This window comes from Mustela lutreola, chromosome 4, assembly GCF_030435805.1.
Source record: "Mustela lutreola isolate mMusLut2 chromosome 4, mMusLut2.pri, whole genome shotgun sequence".
Lineage (NCBI taxonomy): Eukaryota > Metazoa > Chordata > Mammalia > Carnivora > Mustelidae > Mustela > Mustela lutreola.
Window position 1 is genome coordinate 99,740,975 of NC_081293.1, and position 12,673 is coordinate 99,753,647.

Below are 12,673 nucleotides of genomic sequence, written 5' to 3' on the forward strand. Positions count from 1 at the left end.
AATCCTATTTTTTCTTTACGGTGTCTTTTATTTATTTGTGTTGCCCAGATTATTCTATTGAATGCTTAACCACATATTGTTTCTTGTTGAATAATCACATTAAAGCCAAGGCTTTTCCCTCTCCACTGAGGCCACCACCTCTTCCTGGGGCTGCCTTGCTGGGTGTGGACCTATCACCCCTTACGTGAAGCAGCACCACAGGTGACTCCAGCGGTGGCCATGGCCAACGAAAAGCCCAAGGATGGAGTCAAGACCGAGAACAAGAATCGGGTTACTGTGAAGGTGGAGAGGCGGGGTGGTTCTGTGGTGCGGTGTAGGATTAAGAGACAAACACCAATTAGTAAACTGAGGAAAGCCTAATGACTGCAACAGGGTTTGTCGATAAGGCAGATTCTGATTTGATGGGCGGCCAGTCAATGAAACAGACACCGGCACAGCTGGAAATGGAGGGTGAGGATACAGGTGATGTGTCCCAGCAGCAGACAGAGGTGTCTACTGAAAAGGGAACCTGCTACTTGACTCCAGAACTCTGTTCCTCCAGACCAAGAAGACAGTCTCAATCACAAAACCACAATTTGGTTCCACCACATCCTGACTACTACAAAACAGTTTTCTCTGTCCTTTCATTTTCCTCTTCCCCACTCCTTTGTTGTACATAAAATAATTGTGTATGTGCACACACACACAAAAAAAGATAAATAAAGCTAATGATTTTCTTTTAACCCAATCTCATTATTTCATCTAATATAATGTCTTATCTAATAGTCTGTGGTTTGATTTTAACTTTCTTTTTCACTTAAGACTTATTTAGAAGTATCAAGGTTTTTTTTTTTGTTTTTTTTTAAGATTTTATTTATTTGTCAGAGAGAGAAAGAGAGAGCACAGGTAGGCAGAGTGGCAGCAGAGGCAGAGGGAGAAGCAGGCTCCCTGCCCAGCAAGGAGCCTGATGTGGGACTTGATCCCAGGACGCGGGGATCATGACCTGAGCAGAAGGCAGCTGCTTAACCAACTGAGCCACCCAGGCATCCCAGGAGTATCTAGTTTTAATTCTCCCCTCATTTTATTTTTAAAATGAATTCGAGTCTATCTACTATACTCAAAGATTGTGACCTGAGTAATTGATATAAATAGTTCATTAATTGAAAAGAAAAGCATTCTCTCTATATAATAAGCAGCATTATCCTTTAACCTGAATTTTCTTAATTTTCTACAATAGCAAGTAAAATTTTTGTTAGGAGAAAAAGTATATATATATAAACTAATTGATAGAAACACACTTCCAACCATATTTAAATTGTGAGCCTATCTGTTGAAAACATCATTGTGGTTCTTGTTGATGAAAAGTTTAGAAATAATTCAAAGAAAGAAATAGTGCATTTTAGCTTTATTTGCAAGCATTAAATTCCAGGCATCAGATTACACTTTTGGAATATAAGATAGGAAAATTCTCTTCCCTGCAATCACAGAAGAAATATTTTGGCTATTTATAATGTTAAGATTCTGTTGTTTTGTGTAATATAGTTATGAACTGGCATTTTTGGTGCTGTAATTGGTCTCTTTTAGAAAGCAAAGCTGAAATCAATGTGATCTTCTGCTTCTCTATTCTTTTTCCATGAAATGCACCTTGAATTGCTGGGCCTAGTACAACACTCTTTGAAAAATATTCAGCATTTCAAGACCATACTTTTTCTACATAAAGGAACTGATAAACTGGAAAAATATATATGCAAAGAATATCTTCATTATATACTATATAATTGTACATGCAATGAATACAACTTTCAAAGTGTTTTAGGTGCAAACTACTAACATATAAAAAATAATACAGGAAAAATATTGATACACAATTCCAGATTATAAATTATGACAAATTAGAAGAAATGAATAAATCTTTTGTTACAATTTATGGTATTCTGAGTTCATCGTAATGTGCAATGTGAACTTTCTCATTAAAATACATCCAGGAAAGCTCCAGAAGCTCAGTTAACTGAACCCTGTCAGTGCATGAATGAGAACTTGTTTCAGGACATTTCTGCAGAAGAATGTGCTGGAAGATTTACTCAGGATGACTGGTCCACACATGTTCCACATATGCCAGCAGGGGGAGAGGGCACTCTGACTGCACCTCTCGTGGGTGCCAGTGGGCAAGACCTGGGAAGGTGGGAATGGTTTCCCAGGCAAGGCTGATTTTCTGTCATACCCCTCCTTCACCGAATATACGGGTTCCGTGCTTCTTTTTCATATATCCCTACATTATTAGCAGTGTTTCCATGTCAAGAGGTAGAAGCCGCTTGGGATCAGGTTCTCCTTTGATCTTTGTATTTTTTAAAAGAAGCCCTAGAGATTTCAACACCTTGAGCCACTGTACCAGAATCAGATTCCAGATGGGTACATCTTTTGTACGGTGCATGAAAGGATATGCTGACAGGGATGAGAGAAAGTGTTGTTGCTGCAGGTGAGTTCCAGACCTTTCAGTGCTGACGAAGAGTTTTAAGATCCTCAAGACCTGAAGACTGAAGCCCAGGACACATGAACCCCTATCAACAACACTGCTCTAGGCTAAGCATCCCCAAGGCAAGTGGAATATATCCCACAGGGCTGTGGCAGGACAATATCATAACTCTTTATTTTTTAAACACCCATTTCTAGTTTTGCTACATTTTCTATGGTGTAGAATATTTTCAGTATTTTTTTTTTTCAGATACAGTCATAAAGTAGAACAAGGCATCAATGTGAAAATCATTCTCTGGAGCAAATCAGTCATAAGCATGATTATAGAGTCACATTAATCCATCTCAGTTTGAAGTTGCTCATGGTTGAGTTGGTGGGACAAGATTTCTCAAATGAGGATCCATAGATGATGATCAGGGGCTCTGAGTCCTCTGGCATGACATATAAATTATGTTTTCACTCTAATGATAATTTGGAACAATGCAGTTATTGTGTCGTCTGGACCATCTGATTGCTACTCTGAGACCTCCTGCAAGTTTCAGGAAATACATCCTCCATGTTATGGGGGAATCCCGGTTGTGACCTTTGTCCTCTTTCTTTCCCTCTAGCTTCATCTACTCCCTGTGTCTCCTTCATTCAGTCCCTTGGCTTTAATGCCATCTGTACACTCATTGACTCCTAAATCTTTATCTCTGGCACAGACCTCTCTCTCAAGTCCCAGACCCTTGTGTCCAACTACTCCTCCACTTGGATGCCTACCAGAGGTTCCCAAGTTAATCAGATCAGGACTGAACTCCTTATCTCACTTCACCCCCATACCTGCCCCACCTGCCGCTTCCCCCCTTGGTTGAAAGCACCTCCATCCTTTCAGGGTGACCCTTCCAAAATGCAAGTCAGATCACATGGTGCCTCCACTCAAAAAGCCGCAGTGGCTTTCCTTTCCTCTCAGAGTAACAGCCCATGTGGCTGCTGTGGTTTCTCAGCATTTACACAGCCTTGCCCTCATTTCACCACCCTCCTCTTCTACCCTAACTCACTCATGTGTAGCCACACTGACTGTTTCCTGAACCCACAAGGCACATTCCCATCTGGAGGATTTGCCCTGACCCCATTCTACTTTTCTCTGCAAAGTGCATTTATCGTTTTCCAACACACTATAAAACTAACTCTGTCATATATCTCTTATTTTCTGTCTATCCCTGCTAAAGTATGAGCTCCATGAAGACCAGTATCTTGCCTGTTTTGTTCAGTGAGATGCACAATTGCTTAGAACAGTGCCTGTCACATGATATGTGCTCTGTGTTTTGGGTGAATGAATGAGTAAGTGAATGAATGAATGAAACAATGGCCAGATCACACATAAGTTTTATATCTTTTCATGTTTTAGAAAACAGTGGTGGAAGATGTAGGTTTTCACACAGCTCATGGTACAGAGTTCATAAAACTCAAAGAGTCCACACCAAGTGGACAATGGGCCTTCTCTTCTCATTTCAGGCATGTACATGACATAGAGTTTAACCTATCTTGCTCTGTACTAATGAACAATTCACTAGCAGCAACTCCTGGAATTACAATGAACACTTTTTCTTTTTGCAATGCTGGGAATAAATGGATTAAGCACCTGTTTATTATAGATTCAATAACATCGCAATGCTGACCTTATTTTAAGATGAACTAGTCATCTCTGACTAGTTTATGCCACCATGTGGCATCTCTTCAAAATATGCACTCAACAATTACTTGCTTGCATAATTTTGGTTAAATAGGAGGTCTACGTACTAAAAAGGCCTTAAAGTTATGAATAACACTTTTCCCATTGAACTTCTCCAAACAGGCATTCTCTAAAATTAATATCTTTCCAGTTACAATACAGAAGTAGACTAACATACTAGCGAAATTAAGGCTACTCTTTTCTTGTATTAAACTCAATTTGGATGCTTTGGTTTCACCCAAACAACAATTGATTATTACATGACATTAATGTTGTTGGTATGACTTTTTTATACTTGTACTCAATTTTAAAAATTTAGTTTCCTGGTTGTAGAAGAGCCAAACTCAGGGCATTTTCACCTAATTTTATGTTTGTCATAGAAACTAGCTCCCAACACTCTCCATCATTGTTTGGGACAAATTCCATACGGAAAATGATAAAAGATAGGGCATATCGAGCAAAGAAAAAACTAAAGAGGCCAGATTAATATAAGGGAAAGCACAGGATCACCCTTTTTCCATCACCCCATGGAGAGGAAAGCCAAGGCCAGTGTAATTTGATGGACATGTAGGGGAGCTTCCCCATGTGGGTGTCCCCTTTACTGGGCAGGTATGTGAATAAAGTTGTCCATGGGGGTAACTGGAGCAACACTGGGGATGTGGGCACCAGCAATCTCGGGAGTAGTCTGCAAAAGGCAGTCCAGGTCTTGTGTCAGAAGAAGGGAGCTGCTGATGGCAGGGGGAGAAGATGAATCTCCTGGTCCCTTCTTGCTTATTGTCCAGGCAACCCAGTGTGTGCACATGGTGATTCTGCTCAGTGCAACACAGCGTTTGTTGTATTTTAAGTAACAGTATAATAAAAATAATCTAAATTAATAGCAAGTGTCTGCTACTTTTCTAAAATGGGTTTTATATAATGCTCAAGTTTCTAAAATGCTGCCTGATAAGCCCTGACACTTAAAAATAGCCTCACCTACTGAGATATTTTAGTTTACAAATGGAAAATATTTTAGGAGACCTGACCACTATGTTAGACCAAATAAATCCTTCACTGCAAGAAATTACATTCTTGGGATCTGAGATAACTGCACAGTATAAGAAGCACCTGTCTACTTTCTCCTTCATGGCAGTGACATTTTCCTTGAAGGCTTCTTCCGGAGCATGTGGTTTTCCAGAGAAAACTAATTAAACTAATGCCAACCAAGGACCTTGTCAGATAGGAGCTGATCCATCTCTAATGTCGTGTTCAAACAGCACATCCTACAGTGTAACCAGTAAAAAGTGAGTATTTTTCCTTTGTCGCAAGCCATTGCCATCAGCTCAACTAAAGACAAGACTTTTGTATGTCACCTGCTCACTGACCAGAGGAGAGCAGTGAAATCAATACAACTGGCATTCTCTAAATTAAGGGCTTTTTAAATTAATTACTATTTAAAAAATGACATCTGTTTATCTGACAGATGAAAATCCTAAAGGATGCTTTTATCTCTTTGGTTTTCCCATCAGATATATTAAGGGACTATTTCAGTTTGCAATAGCTAGGACATCTTTAAAACAGAGATGACCAACTTCTAGTCCAATTAGTTAAGATACATTGATTCTTTAGTTCCAGGAATTGGTGCAACTCTTTCATATCCTAAAGAAATAATTATTTTCTCTATGGAGCATTTTCCGTGTCTTCGTTATTTTGACACTGCTACATCAATGAAACTCTTGCACAATTAGCTAGCTGCATTTGAGGTCCGTGTACCCTTCTCAAGAAGCTTTGTTGCAAGCTACTCTTTACGATTATTTTGCATTTTATAAGGGAGAACTTCTCAGTGAAGACCTCTAAGGATTTCCTTCCACCATCTTTTTATATAGTTAGTGTGTTTTAGAATAACAGGCTACCACTAAAAATGCAACCTCGATATTCTCTGGGCTTCTAGAGAAGTCAGCCTCAGCTCCTGCAGAGCCTCATCAGCCCCATGGTTGCACATTGATCAAGGGAAGAACTTGTTTTATTTGCAGAGCCCTTTGGCAGTTTTCAAAGCGTTTCCCTCTGTGATTCAATTTGTTCTTTCCGACAACCCTGGGAAGAATCTATGGTTATTTCTATTGAAAGAATGTAGTTAATCAAGACTTACAAGCGTTGAAGCTTACCCTGGTAATAAGTGACAAATGAGAAATCAATGCCTTTTGATCAATCCTGTGCACTTCCTTCTGTGTCATGCTACCTTATGATATGAGTGTGAGGCACAGCGTAAAGCACGTCCTACCACCACTCTATACACATAGGCGGCCTCCTAGTGATGACTCCCAATTGGTGAAAGGTTGAAATATGCCTTAGATATACCACCATGCAATAATCTCATAAACAAGAGGACTATCACTCTACTTAGAAAATGTGTTGGGGTGAGAAATAAAGCTCTTATTTTAAAACAGCCTGAAGGTTTATAGTGTTTGAAAATCTATTTTTAAAAATCATTTTTTTTCCATTATTAATTTACTCTAGTACTGCTCAATCTTCCCCTGGTGGATTTCTGGTGGAGACGCAGAATGAGTTACAAAGCCAAAAATAAATCACATGCAGATTGGTATTAAATACCAATACAACTTCTGATATATGGTACTTTTGTCGCCCTTGAGCCATAACTACCTTCAACCAGTAGGCAGAAGATGAAAGGAAGGAAATGAAAGATGAAAGATGAAAGTCAAAGGAATGCTCTTCAAATCCAGTGGCTACCAGCAAGTTTGGAACTAGGGTGTGATGAGTGAGGATTTGACTTGGGCTCAAAGTTTAAGAATGCTAAAAGACTCAATAGTAAAGAAAAGTAATATTTTAATGCAGTCCTTTGAAGAATCAAGTGAATGCAAAAAATCTATGATCTCGGGGCGCCTGGGTGGCTCAGTGGGTTAAAGCCTCTGCCTTCAGCTCAGGTCATGATCTCAGGGTCCTGGGATCGAGCCCCGCATCTGACTCTGCTTGGCGGGGAGCCTGCTTCCTCCTCTCTCTCTGTCTGCCTCTCTGCCTACTTGTGATCTCTGTCTGTCAAATGGATAGGTAGAGTCTTTAAAAAAAAAAATCTATGATCAAGAAATTAAGACTTTTATTTATTTATTAAAAACATGTAATAAAGACAGAATTGGCATAATTGGTTTTTCCTTTTGCTACCAGCTCCCATCTGGCTTGACATGACACCGTTACTGATCCTCTCTTCATTTAAAAAATTTTTTTTCATTTAAAATCTTGATATCTTTTTCTGCACACAGTTTGCGTTTCAAAAATATTGCATTAGAATATGACTTACACATTTCACGGCCAAGATGAATGCCTGCTTACTTCACCCTAGTCGTGGCACCCAATATGCAACAATGTCTATCCCTGGATCCCCACATCATGATAAACTGTGGGCTGTGCAAGTCATCCCGACCATGGGGAATGTCCCACCTCCCCCAGCACTTTCAGAACCCCTGAACTCACAAGACCCCTCACTGCAACTGAGTCTCTGTGAACACAGAGACTGTGTGTTCTGGTTGACACAAGAAATTAAAGGAACCAAGTAAGCTGCAAATGTAAAACAAATGCCCTACCCTACAGAGTCCCTTCCACCACAGATCAGGAAATCTGTGTGACTGGAAGCTTCTCCTTGCTCAACACTTATTTCCTTCTATGACTTCATGAACAAAAAAGCAAATGTATGAAGTAAGCATACAGCAAGTCTGCCCCTCTGCAAGTGTAACAAAAAGGCCTTTTAAAAAACTTCAGCCAAAGTTCTGTCTTTCAGCCTCTGTCAGGAAAGTCCAACCCAACCACTTCTCAAAGACCACACAGTTTGTAAGAGAATCTCCCAGGGTGTGCGATAAGCAGGAGCTCCAAGGTCAGGTCACCTAGTTTGTATGGCTGCTTCTGAGAGGCAGGAAACCAGGTAAAAGGGCATTAAGGAGTTCCATCAGGCACATTCCTAACACTGTTAGGACCCCCTTCCCTGGTAGGATATATAATTCAGATGTGGCAAAGCAGGAAATTAGTGAATGTAGTAAAGAGTGTAGGGTAAATGGTATTTTTTTTAAAGATTTTATTCCTTTATTTGACAGAGAGAGAGGTCACAAGTAGGCAGAGAGGCAGGCAGAGAAAGGGGGAAGCAGGCTCCTGCTGAGCAGAGAGCCTGACTCAGGGCGGGTAAACAGTATTTAAGAGCAGGAGAAGATGTATTCAGCCATCAAGAAAAATTAAATCCTTTCAGAGGACTAGAACAAACAATCCTAAAATTTATATGGAACCACAAAAGACCCTTACTAGCCAAAGCAATCTTGAAAAGAAAAGCAACATTGGAGGCCTCATGATTCCAGACTTTAAGCTGTATTACAAAGCTATGGTCTAACGAGTATAGTACTGGTGAAAAACAGACACATAGACCAATGGGACAGAATAGAAAACCCAGAAATGGACCTACAACTGTATGGTCAACAAAGCAGGAAAGAATCTCCAATAGAGAAAAGAGAGTTTTTAACAAATGGTGTTGGGAAAACTGGACAGCAGCATGCAAAAGAATGAAACTGGACCACTTTCTTATGTCATATACAAAAATAAACGCAAAATGGAGGCAAAACATAAATGTGAGACAGGAGACCATCAAAACCCTAGAGGAGAACACAGGCAGCAACCTCTGTGACCTTGGCCACAACAACTTCTTACTAGAAATGTGGTTGGAGACAAGGGAACAAAAGGAAAGGTGAACTTTTGGACTTAATCAAGATAAGAAGCTTCTCTACAGTGAAAGAAAACAATCAGGTTTCTATGGAAAGGGAGAAGATATTTTCAAATGACATATCTGATAAGGGGTTAGTATCCAAAATCTATAAAGAACTTATCAAACTCAACACCCAAGAAAACAAATCATCCAGTTAAGAAATGCACAAAAGACACAAAATAGACATTTTTCCAAAGAAGACATACACATGGCTAACAAACACAAGCAGAGATGCTCAACATTACTCATCAGGGAAATACAGATCAAAATCACCATGAGATACCACCTCCCATCCGTCAGAATGGCTAAAATTAACAATACAGGAAACAACAGATATTGGCAAGAATGTGAAGAAAAGGGAACCCTCTTACATTGGGAATTCAAACAGCTACTCTGTAGCTGTAGTATGTAGCTCTAGTATGGAGGTTTATCAAAAAGTTAAAAATAGAACTGCACTACCATCCATCAACTGCACTACTAGATCTTTACCCAAAATGTACAAAAATTACAGATTTGAAGGGGTACATGCACCCTGATGTTTATAGCAGCATTAGCAACAATAGCCAAATTATGGAAAGAACCCAAATGTCTATTGACTGATGATTGGATAAAGAAGATGTGAGATATATATATGAGAGAGATATATGTATTATGTATATACAGATATGTATTATGAAATATGTATTATTATATCTATAATGGAAAATTACTCCACCATGAAAAAGAATGAAATCTTGCCATTTGTAAGGTTGTGGATGGAGCTAAAGTGTATTATGCTAAGTGAAATAAGTCAGTCAGAGAAAGAAAAATACCATATGATTTTACTGATATGTGGAATTTAGGGAACTAAACAGATGAACATGGGAAGGGGAAAAAAAGAAAGAGAGAGTGAAGCAAACCATAAGGACTCTTAGCAACGGAGAACATACTGAGGGTTGTTGGAGGAGGGTAGATGGGAGATGGGCTAGATCGGTGATAGGTATTAAAGAGGGCACTTGTTATGATGAGCACTGGGTATTGTATGTAAGGGAAGAATCACTAAATTCTACTTCAGCAACCAATATTACACTATATTTTAACTAACTAGAGTTTAAATGAAAATTTGGAAAGAAAAAAAAAGAATGAAATCTTGTCATTTGCCATGGCATGGATGGAGCTAGAGAATATTATACTAAGAGAAATAAATCACAGAAAGACAGAAAACATATGACTTCACTCATATGGAACTTAAGAAACAAAACCAATGAGCAAAGGGAAAAAAGAGAGAGAAAGTGAGAGAGACAGAGAGGGAGACAAACGAAGAAATAGATTCTTAACTACGGAGAAAAAACTGACGGTTACCAGAAAGGAGAGTGGTAGGAGGATGTGAGAACTAGGGGATGGGAATTAAGAGTGCACTTGTCGTGAGGAGCTCTGAGTAATGGATAAGATTGTTGAATCACTATACTGTACTATACTGTACCCCTATGCTAATACAGCACTGTATGTTAACTACTCTGGAATTATCATTAAAAATTTAATTTAAAAAAGAGCAGGAGAAGATGATGATGAGAGCCTTGGTAGAGGAAGAGTTTATAGGTGATGAGCGAGAAACCAGGCAAGACGGGCCATGCCAGATACACAAGCCTGATTGCTGGCCCCCAGGCCCGTAGATTGGTCCATGGTCCAGATGAATAAGACCTTGAGGGTGACGCTTCCTGCACTCCTGGGCTTTTTCAGACAACACTCCCTCACTGTTACAATCATGGGACAGTGTTGGGCGTGAGGGGATGGAAGAGCAGTTGGCACATGAGCTGAAGGATGGATTGCAGGAACACAAACCATGGGAGGCCATAGGTTGTCAGCACAGGCATTGCTCAACCAGCTGCTGAGGGGCTGTGCTCAGCACCAGAGCGATCTGGCCGGCCAGCTTGGGACCTGGGCATCTCTAGTGACCCTATGCGAGGAGACAAAATGCCAGTTAGCGTAATAGTACAGATGGGGACCCTCGGGATTCAGATGGTGTAGCTGCCTCATTTCTTTCCCACAATTTCCACCTACAAGGTGGGAGTTGTTGTTCCTAAATTATAGAGAAGGAGCCACGTTCAGAAAGGTTCGTTGGCCTGTCTAGATTCATGCAATGAATAAGTGGCAGATGTGATGCACTGAGGTCTGTTTGACCTCAAAAACCATGGTCTCTGCGTCACATGACACAAAACTTCAAAACTTTGCAAAAATGCTAAAAATATAGACAAATAATTAAGCCAGTAAGGCCATCTGAAAATAGAGAATTACGGCAAGCAAAGAGCAAAAACAAACACTCAAGTTTCAAACTGGCAAAAGGCCAATAAGCCCCAACGGCCTCAAATTAAACTGATATCCTGACTTGAAAGATATCAATAAGGCTGGACAATACCTTGAATTCACAGTGACCTTGATTTCAATGGTGGAAAGACATCAAGTTTGATATCAGTTCAAAGATACCAATTCAGGATTCTCAGAAGAAATAAGAGTCACATTAGGATATTGCTCATACTTTCCTTTATACTCTATATTTTGTGTGCTATTTTGTTATGAAAGATTTTAAAGCTTTGCTCTTTTTTTGGTAAATGCATTTCATTGCCTTTAGGTTGGAATCAAGCACTGAATATATAAACCACAAATACGTTTAGATTTTGGACTAAAGAATTAGATATTTTAGGGATTTCACAGTAACGTTTCCAAAATCTAGTTCTACCAAAAAAAACTCAACATTTCCTGATTTGGGCATAAATAAGATTCCAATTTTTACTGTTAGTAAAAAAAATGTCAGGAAGATGAATTCAAAGAGGCAATGTTTTAATGAAGATGTGAAGAGAGCCTACGGCAGCCATGAGTGCATCTCATGGCCTCCAAGTTCAAGAAGCATAATGACCACGAGCCCAGCTACTTATTCTGAAATTCATTGCCATGGTTTAACCAAAGCCATGTTTCTCAGAGCCTTTCCCAGCCATCAGCTGAGCAGCAGGGATAGTAACACATGCCTGTTTAGGGAGGCATGGGTCTCCTGAGAGGTACCTGTTTCTCAAGGACCCCCTGACAGTCTTGCTTCATCTTCCTTATTGGCTGCCTGGGGATCTGGAATGTGTCCCACTCAGCCTCCCTTCCCTCTCCCCGCCATTCAGGGGCAGGTTTGCAGTACAGTCTGATGGCTCCCCAGGCTTTTCTCAGCTCCCAGCTCCTCATTTTCTATTTTATTACCCAATAAAATTCTCACGTTGAATCTTGTCTCAGTGTCTGCTTCTCAAAGGTCATGGGCAAACACAAAGTATAAACATGAGGAAAAATGACTTGTTTTAAATTTTGCATTTATTTCTAAAGTTTTAGAGCTCGACATAGTTTCTTCAATCAAATTTTCCAAAAGAACAAGTGAATCTGTGAATATTACGGTTAAAAAATAATGTGTGGAATACATAGCTTTTAATGCTACTAACCTTATATATTTCCTACAGTGTTTTATTCATAGAGGAGAGGAAATATGTCTATTGAGATCCTTGGTTTAAAAAATGTTCTTAATCCTAACCGGAAACCAAATACATTTTAGGCATTAAATTTAAAAGGGTTTCAACTCACTGTGTCAATATAAATTAGATAACATATAAATCTATATTACTGAAAAAGAAGCAACAAATACTTGTTACCTTACTTTTCTGTCATTTGTAATGTTATATGTCCTAAATATGGGGCTTGGAAACCACCCTTCATTTTCTAAAATAGCATGAAAACGTCAAATCTACGTTACCACCAGCTGAGTGGGTGCC

General features: G+C 39.5%; 1 pseudogene; it reads left to right on the forward strand.

Annotated features, from left to right (window-relative positions):
* The first annotated feature begins 219 nt into the window (after positions 1 to 219).
* On the forward strand, positions 220 to 3,133 carry LOC131830151 (small ubiquitin-related modifier 2-A-like; annotated as a pseudogene).
* Positions 3,134 to 12,673: the final 9,540 nt, after the last annotated feature.